Source organism: Polyodon spathula, chromosome 1 (genome assembly GCF_017654505.1).
Source record: "Polyodon spathula isolate WHYD16114869_AA chromosome 1, ASM1765450v1, whole genome shotgun sequence".
Lineage (NCBI taxonomy): Eukaryota > Metazoa > Chordata > Actinopteri > Acipenseriformes > Polyodontidae > Polyodon > Polyodon spathula.
In genome coordinates this window covers 45317653-45332016 of record NC_054534.1, presented here as the reverse complement: position 1 = coordinate 45332016, position 14364 = coordinate 45317653, and the positions used below count along the sequence as shown (strand labels likewise).

Here is a 14364-nt window from a genome sequence, read left to right as displayed (position 1 = left end):
GGGGCAAGGTGAGTGGGGCAGGACATAGAGAGGAAAGGGAGGCTGGAGTAGTAGAGTTATTAGGGGAGTTCCAGGTTTCAATGAGAGCTAGGAAGTAGGAAGGGCACAATAGGCTGAATCTTTCCTGGGCTTGACAGCATCAATCCCCAGAGGGCTCTGCTTGTTTATTGTCTTCCTCTAACATTAACAAATCAGAGCCAGTATTTGCCTCATGTTATCCCCTTATCCTTCCTTCTTTGTCACCACATGACTTAAAATTGCCAGCTCTCAGGGTTGCTTCCACCACAGGGGCCTAGGGGACCATGGCCTCCCCACATTTCCTACTGGGGTGGGTGGGGCAGTATATGGGTTGTATAAAATCTGAACCGAATGAAGCCTTGTATTATTTTTTAAATAATATTCAAACCATTATATATATCAAACCATATCAATAATCACACCTTGTGTGTGTGTGTGTGTGTATCTATATATATATATATATATATTATATATATATATATATATATATATATATATATATATATACACACACACACACACACACACATATATATATATATATATTATATATATATATATATATATATATATATATATATATATATATATATATATATTTTTGAAAATGCAACTTTTTTTTAGTAAATTACGGTACTTATTTTAAAACAAACATTAGCAAAAGCTACACTGGAGTGGCAAGGAACAAAAAGGTAAACGTCCTTGATTGGCCCAGTCAGAGCTCTGACCTAAATCCAATCGAAAATTTGTGGCATGACTTGAAGATTGCTGTCCATCAACGCTCCCCAAGGAACTTGACAGAGCTTGAACAGTCTTATAAAGAACAATGGTCAAATATTGCCAAATCTAGGTGTGCAAAGTTGGTAGAGACCTATCCCAACAGACTCACAGCTGTAATTGCTGCCAAAGGTGCTTCCACCAAGTATTAACTCGGGGGGGTGGAGACTTATCCAATTATGATCTTTCAGTTTTGTATTTTTAATATATAATCTTTTTCTCATTTTTTCCCCTTATTAACAGTGTGGAGTGTGGTGTGTAGATAAGTGGAAACAATCTTCATTTAAATGCATGAAACTGAGGCACTGAACGTGAAAAAAGTTCAAGGGGGTGTAGACTTTCTATAGGCACTGTAAGTACACCTGAAATCAGTTTTTCCTTCTGAGCAAAATTTATTAATGAAACTGAATTAAAGTTTTGTTTAGTATTTCTAAATTAGCCCTTTTGAATGTTTAATAGTTACAGATGATGATTACCTATTATTAGAACAAGCAATTATGTCATTGGTCCATTTTTTTATGTTGATGTTATTTTGGTTCTTTGGTTGTAGTTTATAATCAGTTTGGAATATGCAGATATTTCACAAACAGTGATATAGATTTTTTAAAAAGCGCTGCTGCTTCATGGTACCTATTGACTTCAAGTGTTGCTAATAAGATATTGCAAGCTACAAGTCTGAGCACTTTTGCCAAATTAATTCAAGTCTGACTCTCTGCACTTGATTTTAGGGCTTAAGCAACTGGTTTTATGAACATATTTTGTATATCCTGATTTTGTCTTTGTTTCAGTTGATCCTATGCTCCTGGTTGGATTTGACTGGTAGTATTCTGCGGTTAACATCCCTGTAGGACTGAGACACTCTCCTCTGCTGATGGTCGGACAGACCCTGTGTGCCTCGTTATAGCCACTGGTCCTCCTCTCACCCACCAAACTAGCAGCAATTTGGTTTCCAGAGAATCAAACAGTGACTACCAATATGATCGCTTCCATGTGTAAGTGGTCGGGTGAGCAAGTGGGAATAGATATGTGGTTGTGCGTTTGTACATGCAAATGTAGTTGAGTATTTATGGGCCTTGGTAAGTGGAATTCCTAACTCATATGGCTATCCCCTGGCAATGTTTATTTTAGAATATTGATTGAGTGGAAGAATTGAAGCCAACAGTGCAAGTACTTCATTGAATACAAGAAAAGCGTTTTAAGTTTTGTATAGTCTCTACCAGGCATCCAAACTGAATCTTGTTGTGACTAGGAGCCATATATACTGCTCACAGTGATTAGATACAGTAGATGTACTTACAACAATGCCTTAAATCTATCTAGAATGTATAGTTTAGGACAGTATTGGAGAGCATTAAACCTCATCAGAAACACCACTATACCATGGAATGATAAGCATGTGACCTTTAAATCAAAGTCATTCCACATACTTGATTAGACGTCATTATAAATGCACGGCCATTAGGTATCATTAACATATTAGATATGTTATGCCTGTATGAATTTTCCGCCATTATAATGTGCTACTTACATGAAGTTTGGTAAGAGCATTTTCGTCAAACTCCTACTATTGCTACCATGCATTATGCAGTCATTGCTGAGGCAAATAACCCCGTGACAGGATGGACATGTGGTGACATCAGGCCAGATGCAGGAAGAACAACAGACAAGGTACTGCAGGTCAAATGACGCGCTGTGCGCCTTTTATTTTCACCAACAAAAAATAAATAAAATATAAAAAATATATAAATAAAACAAAAAAAAAAAACACTTGCTCACAGAGCACAAAAGAAAATGTTTAAACAAAAATAAATCTCGAACACAAAACAAACAAAAGCCAGTCAAGTCCCACCCACTCTTCGCAATGGCGGTGTGTGGCAAAGTGGTGAGTGCAGTGCTGTGCAGGTACAAAACAAACAGACAATTACTTTCAGGTGCAGGGGTGTTTATTGATAATAATAACAATGTCCAGAGCTCTAAGGCAAACACCAGTAAATCATAAATGCTGGAGTGATACAGCGGCGTGTATCACTCGTAACTGTAATCCCCGGGTTTGACCCGTAATCAAAAGTCCAGGTTTTACACACACCAACACTAAACACAAAACACAAACACAAGACAGTGAGTGAAATTAAGTGCTAGTGATGATTACAGTACTCCGTGAAATGCTGGGCTGAAAAGCAATGTCAGGATTACTGCTGGCTTGCGCTACAGCTCTGGATCGTGTTACTGGTAGTCTACAAAGACAAACAACAGTTACAGCCGACAATTTACAAAACACAAAACCATTTACAAAGGAGCAGATTACTTGGCTACGCCCCTATTTTATACCCTCGCTCATGACCCCTTGGTTAATGAGTGCATCCGCTTCTCCAATCCGCGGATGCCACGGGTCATTGAGTTTGGGTACCGTAGCTCAGTCCCTTTTCTAGCCAGCCGACTTCCACCTACCCACAGGAATAAAGTGTCATGCCTTTTAGACCAGGGTACTCTGCTCCCTTTATCTAGTAAACTCTCAGGTCGGGAGGGAGATCTTACACCAAGCATCATTCGATCTCTGTCACAGGGGTACAGTACATGCATTTGTTCCCCCCACTTTCAGGACCCCAACAATACTTTTGAAACGGTTTTATGATTCAAAATACTTAAACAAAATATGGGTAGCTTATTTTGTTGAGACTGGAACGCACCAGGTTTTCCACCCCTCCTTATTTTACACAATGAACTGGTCCTGTGAGCATGACACGCATCATTGCTTTAGTCGATGTGTACAATAATGGTGTTATGGGTTTAATTTTAGAAATGGATATTTGAATTTTTTTTAGCAAGCTACCCTCAAAAAAAAAAAAAAAAAAGAGTGGAAGAACTAGATGGTAGCAGAGAAAAATTGCCAGAAGTTAGTGAGGTAGGAATTTTTTGTCAATAAAATACAATGGGATAATAGTAATTAAACGTAGCTATGCAGCTTAGTTCCTTTAATGAAAATTAATATGTGTAATTAATATAAATAGGAAACATGTATAGAAAGTGGTGATAAACTGTTTAATAACGAACCGTATAAATCAAGAGACTAGATTTATTTATTTTCTTACAGGGTCATCCTACAACTTCTGAGGAATCTGCTGCAACAGATGCAGATTCTAGGTCTACTGAAGTTGGTAACAAAGGGAATGTAAACATAATTTTGGCGCAAAATCCAAACGAGGAGTCGATTAAGGGAGTACTGCGCATTTTCTGTGTGAAGGCATGGCAAATGAAACTAATCGACATGTCCAAATTTGCAGAAGGGTCATTTTTGTTTGATTGGTTTCAGCAATTGGAAGAAAGTACTGGAGAAATTTAAAGGCCATGAAAAATCATTCACTCATAGACTGGCATCACAACAACTAAAACAACACGATCAAAGCCAATCGATGCATTGCTCAATGACAAGGCGTGAGCAAGAGGTTGTGCAAAAGTGTCTCCGACTCATATTCACTTCAGTCCGGTATTTAGCTCATCAAAGACTTGCCTTTCGTGGTCACGACTCAAATGAAGGAAACTTTAAGCAGCTGTTGTCATTACGATGTGAAGATGAACCACAACTAAAATAATGGATATTGAGAAAAACGAACATGACATCAATATTATAGTTCATTCTGTAATATGTGCAATCTGTCAGACGATTCGCACAAGCTCCTAGTTTTTTTCAGTTATTGTAGATGGCACACAGGACGTCAGTGGAAAGGAGCAAGAATCGATATGTATTAGATATACTGATAAAGAGTTTAATGCTCATGAGGGCTTTCTTGGCTTGTACGAAGCACCTGATTCATGTGGAAAAACGATTGCAAATATTGTGCAGGATGCTCTACTTCGACTCCAGTTACCAATATCCTGCCTGTGCGGTCAGACGTACGATGGCACTTTTTCCAGAGAAAAAACAACTAGAGACCTGTGCTTTACGTCTTTTTGATGATGTCAGACAGGGTCCGACATTGGACTGGAAAGGGAAAATTGTAATGTCGGACATGGTCCAACACAGGACCGCAAAGGGTTAAAAACATTTTTTATCGCTATTCCGGTTTCAATCGCCATTTGTGTTTGTAAGAAGGTATTCTGACGTCATGCCGCCTTTTTCTAAATTGTCACATGTTTTTGTTCCCCCCCACCTTACAGCAGATTCTTGTGTCAAAGGATACTCAAATGTAAGTGGTGGGGGAGTGAATTTGAGTTTATACCACATCTCTAGCAACATGGGGTGTAATGACTACTTTATGTGCTATGTAAGAAAACCTTAAATGAGAAATAAATAATGCAAACTGTAAACCAGTTATTCATCATTCAGGAACCATTTGGTGGACTACAGGTAGCTATGTAAGCTTTTAGTCGAGTATCTAAATATGAAATATTATGTAACAATGACTTGTTACACCCCTGTTAGAAACCCCTGCTCACTCACAGACAGCCACCTTCTCCCTTTATAAAATAGTTTAGATTTTTTCTCTATATACTGTAGATTGCATTCAGCATATTAAATGTTATTGTTCCACAAACTGTATAATCCTTCCGTTACAATAAGGTCAGACTCTAGTCAGCAATGATGTCATATGTGCAATATTGTTTCTCCCATTTCTAGCAACTCTGTTGCATTGCTATGGTTCCCAATAGTAATGATATTTTCACACTTTTCTGCTAAGGTTACAAAGGATGGGCGGTTGTAGATTGCACACTGAAACAGGAGGAACTGTAATACATTTGTTTTCTGGTGTCAGGACTTTCCAGAGCTGTGTGGAGCGTTGCTCGTTGTGTTAGGAATACTCAGGACAAAGAAGTTCACAGAAGTTACTAAAATCAGCTTCTGTCTGGCTGCACTAGGAAGCACTGCTTTTGCTGTGGTAAGTCAAGGGATTCTTCTGTTATTATCTCCCCTCGCTAGAGATTAATATCCGTGGAGGCAGTGATATTGCAGAGGTGGATGTCCCTATGTAAGTATATACAGCACCTGTGTTCAGCGTTGTAACCAGAGCCGACATTCCAGCCGATAGCTGGAAATATTTATGGTATTTACTACTCAACCTCCAAATCTATGTTACACAGCAAACCAACAGAGAATATTACGAGTCTTTTGGAAGTATATGGAGGTTGCTGAAACCTGGTTAGGACACAAGTTAATGGGAGTATCAGAATACAGTCAATTCTCATTAAGACAAACTCGGATAAAACACATTTCCTGATACTACACATTCTTCACACGGTAACGGCCAAATGTAAGTCGCTTTTTGTAAATTACTTCTTACAATACAAATTCACAGCACAAACTTCCTGTTAATGCATATTATTTTTAACTAATTGCCATAATTTTCCATAAAAATACAAACAAGCAGGCAATAACCTTGTGAAGACATTTCCACAGATATCAAACTCCAAATCACAAATGCGGTAACACTTTAAAAGCTACAGGTAGCTTTATGACCAATGGTGTCAGACCATTATTTGGAAGCTTCATGTGTCATGTTTCTTTGATCTGTAGGGATCTTTTGTAACCCATTGTATACATGATATGTGATATGAGAGCAGAGCATAAACACATTGTTATTAAAGTGTCCTGTTACATGGGGCTTGGTTGTATTGTGTAAAATAGATGCATTCTTCAATATTTTTAAACTATTACTTTCAAATGGATACAAAAAACAACTAACAAGTCGACAGCAAAATTCCCAGTTATATTTTCTCAAACATTTTACACAAAATTTATTTTTACACATTCAGTGCACATTTTACAGTTAAGAGAGAGAAAACAAAACATTAATCCACATAACATTTTTGGCAAAATATAAAAATTTGTTCGGAGAATGAACTTGAATTGGTCAGTATCTGTGAAACAAAGCTGTGGTCTGTTGGAAAAGTGTTGGTTTTACAGAAACAACAAAACATACAGAAATATATTAGCTCTGAAAACTACAGATTAGTTACATGAGCAGAACTCTGTTTCAAAGACACAATTACAATGTACACAAATATACAGATATAAATATATAACTATTATATGCACATATGAGGCACTAAGTGGAATAACAGACCACTAACGTCACAATAATGCACACTAAGCCGGCTCCAGCTACCAGATTCCTCCATTGAAACACAAACACTGGACAATTACACAACATTTACCATCACAACTGTACAATACAGAAAACAAAGTAGTGTAGGGAAGGGTTACATACAGTGTGTTCTGAGGCTCAAGCTTGTCGAACCACTGGCACTTTTATGATGCTGAAATTATTTAGGGAGCTTCTTTCAAGTGTACCCCCTTTTCTAATGTCTGCTGTCTTTGGGATGTAGAAACCTTTGGGTAGGAGGTAATTTGCACTCAGAGGGCAATGGGAAATGAGGCACACCAACAAAAGATTTTGTACATTCAGAAAGTTTTTTTTTTTTTTTTTTTTTTTAAACCAAAAAGTACGTAATTTAACAAACTGCCCTGGCACACAATATCAATCACAAAGTAAAACCAGAACTAAAAGTTGACCACTTGAACGTTTATCACCTTGTAAACAACCATACCCAATTTGCTTTTACCGATAAGCAAAAAAAAGCTTGGAAACACTGTACTGTTTAAATGTAAGCAATGTACTTGAGCTGAAGTAAGGTTTGGGTAATGCAGCGCCACTGTTCCGTTAGGATTACTGCTTCGGTTTAATTACAGTTTACTTACAAGTTACAATTAAAGAACACAGCTGTGTATAGGTACATAATCAGAAGAAACAAGACTGCTCTTATCCTGGGCAGAGGATATCTCAAACTCTACATCCCTAAAGCTTTCATGCAATGTCACTACTATAAACATGCACATAAAGCTGAACAATCACATACATCGCCAGGTAAACCAGGTGTATGAATTGCTTCATTTTAAAGCAATCTTTAGTTTTGGGGAACACAATACAAGTAATTTCAAGAGGCTTATTGTTACTTAAGACTCAACTCAATGCATTCCTCTACAGTCCAGTACTTTATCTGGTACATAAATGCTTGATGCAAAAAGGTTTACGATTTAAGTTTTTTAATTTAAAAGAGGAGAGAGAAGATTTTGTTAATTGCAAAATGATAACATAATATTAGTTAATATAATATATATATATATATATATATATATATATATATATATATATATATATATATATATATAGAGAGAGAGAGATTTACTTTTTCTGTGAATGATATAGAAAACAGTGTTAATGGGAACCTAGCCTAGATACCAAAGACATTGCATTCCTGTTGCCAGTGTTCAAGGGAGTACATTTAAGGGATGCCCTTGAACTCTGACATTCATTTTAGGAAAAATGTTCTTATTATTGAACTTGACAGTGAATTGGAATCAGTGAATGTTGTAAAATGTTATTTTTTCCTTTATAGAAGATGGTCAAAATTAGAACTGTGATCTCCACATAAATCACACAAGATTCACACTGGCTTCATTTTTATGAAAAATAGTCACTATATAGTGCAAGGCACATTCAGATTTTAACATGCTTGCTGTTTTTCTGTACTACTGCCATGTATGCAGTAACAGTTGTATAGGGCAATGAACAACATGCACATTTTGGCTTATTTTTCATAACAGGGTTTACTTAATTTCCACAGGCTGCAATTATTATTTTTTTGGTTAAATGATGATTGGGATGTCATTTCATTCCAAATCAGGGAAATCACAGTTCCATATCCTTACACCACAAGCCATTTTGTAACTCATATCGGATAATAAAAATATATATATATATAGATATATATACCATATCTATTACATACCAATATATTGTAATATATATATATATATATATATATATATATAATAATATATATGTATATTATATATATATATATATAATATAATATATATATATATATATATAGATATATAATATATATATATATATATATTTAAAACTTTTTATTGACGGTGTTTGGGAAAAATCTGTTTATTTGTTTTGTCTATATGAAAGACTGTATAATGACCTGGATACCACTGCACATCGTAACATGCAGTGATAGTGTGCTGTGCTATCCAGCAGATGGTGGTGTTAGACAATTCCTTCATTCACATCTGATCAAAACCAACATACCACACGGCCCCTAGATGTGTGGTTAAGAGCTTTTTTTTTTTTGTGCTACAGTAATAGTCCTTGGCTATCTGCTATAAAAAAAAAAAAAAAAAAAAAAAAAAAAAAAAACACCTATAAAACATACCACACCACTATATTGGTGTGGTTAAAGAGCTTTTTTTTTTTAGTTTGCTACAGTATAGTCGTTGGCAGATTAAGTGGTAGCTGTATCAGTCTAGAGTTGATAAACAAAGAGAAGGAGAATTGAAACCTTTTATTGGACTAGCTAAAAAAAAATTCATCACAAGCTTTCAAGACCGCAAAGGTCTATTCTTCAGGCGAAAGTATGTAACATCAATCTCTCTTTCCTACTTTCACCTGAAGAACAGACCTAGTGATTAATTATTGTTTAGTTAGTCCAATAAAATGTATCACACCTCCTTCTCTTTGTCTATTGTATAGTGAGTGTGTTAAACCTGTACGTGGAAACAATCACTGCAAGACTGGTGCAGAAAGAGGAGTCTATTCTCAAAGTATTTTAAATCTGTTTTTACTTAATATACTCAATAATACTAAACACTAATATGCATTTTGTGCCTTTAAAAAAAAAAAGAGACCTTACTAAAAGTTTAATATTGATATGGTTAACCCACTATTGCTGGATTTCTACCCACAGATTGGAATTTCAAAATTAGCGTTCAACCCTTACGTTATTAACCAATGATCTCATCCTACCGGTAAAGACTTTCGGGTAATTCCAGCTTGTGCATCACTGGGGGTTAACCTCGTAAGTCAAGAACTTACTTCAATAAATTGTTAAGTGAAAGCTCATCTTCAGACATTTTCATGCCTTGTGGGGCATGAGTTACACAGCTGTTCATTTGCATGCACACATCACCTGCCCTTGTACCATTTTCTCAGTCACATGTGGTTTATGTGTAACCAACCACAAAGAATTTGGTCCATTTGAACTGGAATTATCCTATAATATGCTGAGTATCAAAAGCAACATATCACTTATATTTGAGCATCAAAGGAACATTTGGATAAAATTCACTGATGTGATCGAAAAAGGACAAACTCCGTTTTAGAGCAGGTGCAGTGACTTTTTATTGTGCCAATTAACAATTGACATCACAAAGATGCTGCAAAATGATCTGTTGATCTTGGGAAGGTGTTGTGACTCTTGGTCTCCCAGTTAGTGGCCTGTCATTGACAGAGTGTGCCTGGTTATACCATTTTGCCAGGATTGAAACTGCTGACTGTGAGCACCCAACAAGACGAGCCACAGTACGCTGCCCTAGCCCAACATCCAACATGCTGACTGCTACGCTCACTCGTCTGGTCTCTCCTCCTGCCCAGCCGCCTTCTCCTGAGGCTTTCCCGCTCTTGTTTTCCCACCCTAAGTTCCAGGGTTGACGCCCTGGAGACCCGCTCCAGCACCTCTCTCTCCATCATCTGCACCATTGCTGCTCCGGTGCTTCCTTCGGATCCAGAACTGGTTACTACTTTCAACCTGGTTTCTGCAGTACCTGCAGGTTCCCAACCAAGCACCACCTCCCGACGTCTGGCCATATCACCGCAACTCTGGTGTCAAATAATTGACGGTAAGGATGTCAATCTGGTCTCAGTCTTGATTTCTACTGCCGACATTGTAGACCACCGCGCTGTCAATTGTGGAGATGTTCTGGTCACCCTAAAGTCCAGCGACCCACGGTCACTGAAGAGCCTTACTTTGTGTGAATTCGCCTTTGCATTCTCCGTCTATCGCGATTGTCCTCTACTCTGCCTTTTCCCATTGCCGTGAGGAGGTAGACGACTATATGTCCTAGGTCGTGGAGCTAACAGTGAGGTACGGGGGAACTATGTTCTTTGAGTACCCCAAAAGCTTTTCAGCTAAGGCAGCTGCACTTCTAGCCACTGAGAACCTTCCAGTCAACTGGGCCACTCCGGAGCAAGACCTGTTTAACCAGGTCTTTGATGGCTTTTGTGTGGAGTCTGTGCGTCCACAGGGCATTCAACTCATCTATGCCCGAAGTCAGCCATCCTTAGCAGCTTTAGCTCCTCCCGAGGCCCGAGAACACCTCCTCGGTTCACCACCTGGTTATCCGTCCCCATGCTAATCCACGGCAGAAGACAAGTACGCCCGTCCCATCAGATTCTCAGGGGACCGCCAGATTTGTAACAACTTCAATCTGGTCGTTTGCTCAGGCCACTGTTGCTTTCCCCATGCCTGTTCTTTCTGCGGTGACACACTCTCAAAATCCAACTGTCCCCTGCAACGCAAAAGAATCAATCAGCCCTTTTAGTGTTCACTACCATTAACATCTCATTACCGACGCTCTCCGCCTTCACCCAGACCGGCACTTCGTCAACCATCTCCTGGATAGCATCCAGCACGGTTTCTCCACCGGCCTCTCCTGCCTGCCGGCTTCCTCCTTCATATGCAGAAATCTCCGCTCCACCACTTCAGACTCTCATGCGGTCTTTCTCTAATCAAGGTTGAGGTCAACCCTGTTCCTGAAATTCCACACCAACCCCATCGGGATTGCTATTCGTAAAGAAACGACTCATCATTTAGTTTTCAGCGCCTCGAAGAAGCAGCACCAACCCTGTTATCGTTCACGATCTGTTCTCTTTACCTTACGTCACCCTCTCGGACGCCATCACCTGCATCAAGAAAGCAGGACATGGGGCCTGGCTTTCCAAGGCAGACATCTCTGATGCCTTTAAGGTGATGCCTACCCACCCTTCCCTCTGCCACCTGTTTGGTATCTCTTGGCAAGGCTCCTTTTACTTCACAATACAACTGACGTTCGGATGCCGCAACAGCCCGAAGATATCTGATACTCTCTCTGAGGCTCTGTGCTGGATTCTGCTCAACACTCATCAAGTCCTGCTTCCTGCTTCACCTCCTCAATGATTTCCTCCTAGTTTCTCTCGCTATGCACACTCTAGCCTAGGCCATATTTCAGCTTCGATCCCTGTTTCTCTCCTTGGGAGTTCCATTGTCTGAAGAGAAAACCAGCAGCCCTTCCACTTGCATCGAATTCCTCGGAATGACGCTGGATTCACTCAAGTTTGAGACCCGTCTCCCGCCCCTCAACTGCATTTGCCAGCTCCTTTCCTCCTTTAAAGAATCCCAGTCCATTCCTCCTCTCCCTGCTGGGCCATCTAAACTATGCCATCCGGCTCAGTCCTTAAGGTTGCTCTTTCATCTCCCACCATCTTGCCCTTTGCTCTTCAGTCAAGAGCCTAAAATTCTTGATTCCTATTGCCAAGGAGGCCAGAAAGGATATTAAAATGTTGATCACGTTACTTCAACACTGGAATGGGCTCTCCATATTCTACAATGATGCCATCTCTGCTTCTGACCTCACTCGGCCTCAGGAAATCCAGTCCCTATCTGCCCAACAGAAGTCCTCTCCTCTCCTCGAGCTGTACCCTATTGTAGTCGCCGTTTAAGGGGTCATGTCTGGCCCAGGAAATCTACCTTGTTCATCTGCGATAATACAGCTACAGTCCAAACCATCAAGAAAGGACGTTCTTCTTCTCCTATAGTTGTGCAGTTGCTCCACCGCCTAGTTTGGATTTCTGTCTCTTTCAACTTCCTGATTCAAGCCTGTCACATTCCAGGTGTGTTCAATAATGCCGCTGATTCTCTCTCCAGCTTGCAGGTCCAAGTTCCGAAGCCTGGTTCCCAACGCTGACTCTTTCCCCCACCCAGTCCCCCCCTTCAAGGACCTGACATTGGTCTGAACCCTACCCTCTCTGGTCTCCTCCGCACAACATGACAGTTCATGTCTGCGGCTTTTGCTCCTCCCACCTGGTCCGCCTACTCCACCGCCTGGTCAACATTCCTCCTATTTTGCACCAAGAACCGGATCTCATATTTAGTCTTTAACCTGGATCACTTCCTTGCATTCTTTATCCACCTGCAGGTCTCTTTGAACCTCCTCCTTTCATTTTCAGGAGGCAGTGTGGTCCAGTGGTTAAAGTCCAGGGCTTGTAAGCAGGTGGTCACTGGTTCAAATCCCACCGCTACCACTAACTGACTCACTGTGTGACCCTGAGAAAGTCACTTAACCTCCTGGTGCTCCATCCTGCGGATGAGATGTTAAATCAATGTCCTATTGTAAGTGACTCTGCATATAATGCACAAATCACAGTCTGTAAAGCACTTTGTTATGGTGGTCCACTGTGAAAGCCGCTATATAAAAATAAATAAATTATTATTATTATTATATTATTATTATTATTATTATTATTATTATTATTATTATTATTATCTATCAGATCCTACGTCTCTGGCATCAGTTCTGGCCATCTCTGCACCAGAGCTCCTGTCTGTCATGGCTATCCGTCTGACTCTCCACAGCATGGAAAGAGCTCTCCCAGCAGCGGCGCTTCATTCTGTTGGATGGCCTCACCATGGAAGTACTGTGCTTATGTGCTTTCTTCGGCTTCCTCCACTGTTCAGAGTTCTCTGTTTTTTTTTCAACCAGTTTTCCACCGCTTGGCTTGCGACACTTAGACCTATCCCAGCTTCCCTGTGGTCATTTCATTCTGCTCTTGAGGTTCTCCAAGACAGATCAACTCCACAGAGGTCAGTTTAGTCTGTTATCAAAGATTCACTCCTCTCTCTCCCCAAGTTCAGCTTTAACCAGATATCTCGCTGCCAAGAGCCCTCCTCTTCCCTCAGATCCTCTCTTCTCAGACCATCCAGACACTGGTTCTCTTGCCACTTCAGCTGCACGAGCAGGGGCTAATCAACACACCACTAAATCCCTGGGACGTTGTAGAGACCTACATCAGAACTTCTTTACTGGACATTACAGCTGAAAGTCTCACTCTCCCGGCCGGGCCTGGCTATGCTGCCCAGGTTCCTTGTAGGTCAGAGGGGATCCCCGGCCACACCTGTTGTTTGGCAGCTTGCGCGCTTTAGCCTCAGTGAGGTCCTAATCTATACGCCTTTCTCTATTCCTAACCCTCTTCTCCTTTCCTCCAGGTCCCGTGGGCATCCAGCGGGTGTCCAGCCCTTACTTTGGGGCTCACACCTGATGCAGGTCAGTTCTACTACTAGTCAGTTCCCTACTCTCCACAACTGCTCAAGCAGCTAGCGGACCTGTCCTGTCTGTTTGACTTTGTCACTAACACTCTGTCACCCAAGTCCTACAAGCACTCCATTCCCTTCTGCCTTTGCAGGAACCCTGTGAAATGTGTTATAATAGTGATGAGTTTCTTTTGATGCTCGGTATATAATTGTAATAAAAGGAAGTACAATTAAAACAGGGAAGTTTTGACAGATGTATCTGTTAAGAGTACAAAAACATGTATCAATTAATTTTTATTTTAACCATGAAATTAAAAAAGCCCAAAATCAGAACATTCCGTTTTAAAGGTTTTTTTCTTAAGTCTGTTTTTGTAAGTCATAAAACAAATTAAAATACAAATATTTTTTATACTTATTTCATTACTTATTACTTATTTT

At 39.8% G+C, this 14364-nt stretch overlaps 1 pseudogene; it reads left to right on the top strand.

The window, feature by feature from the left end:
- The first annotated feature begins 10738 nt into the window (after positions 1-10738).
- Positions 10739-12907, top strand: LOC121320440 (annotated as a pseudogene).
- The last annotated feature ends 1457 nt before the right edge of the window (positions 12908-14364 follow it).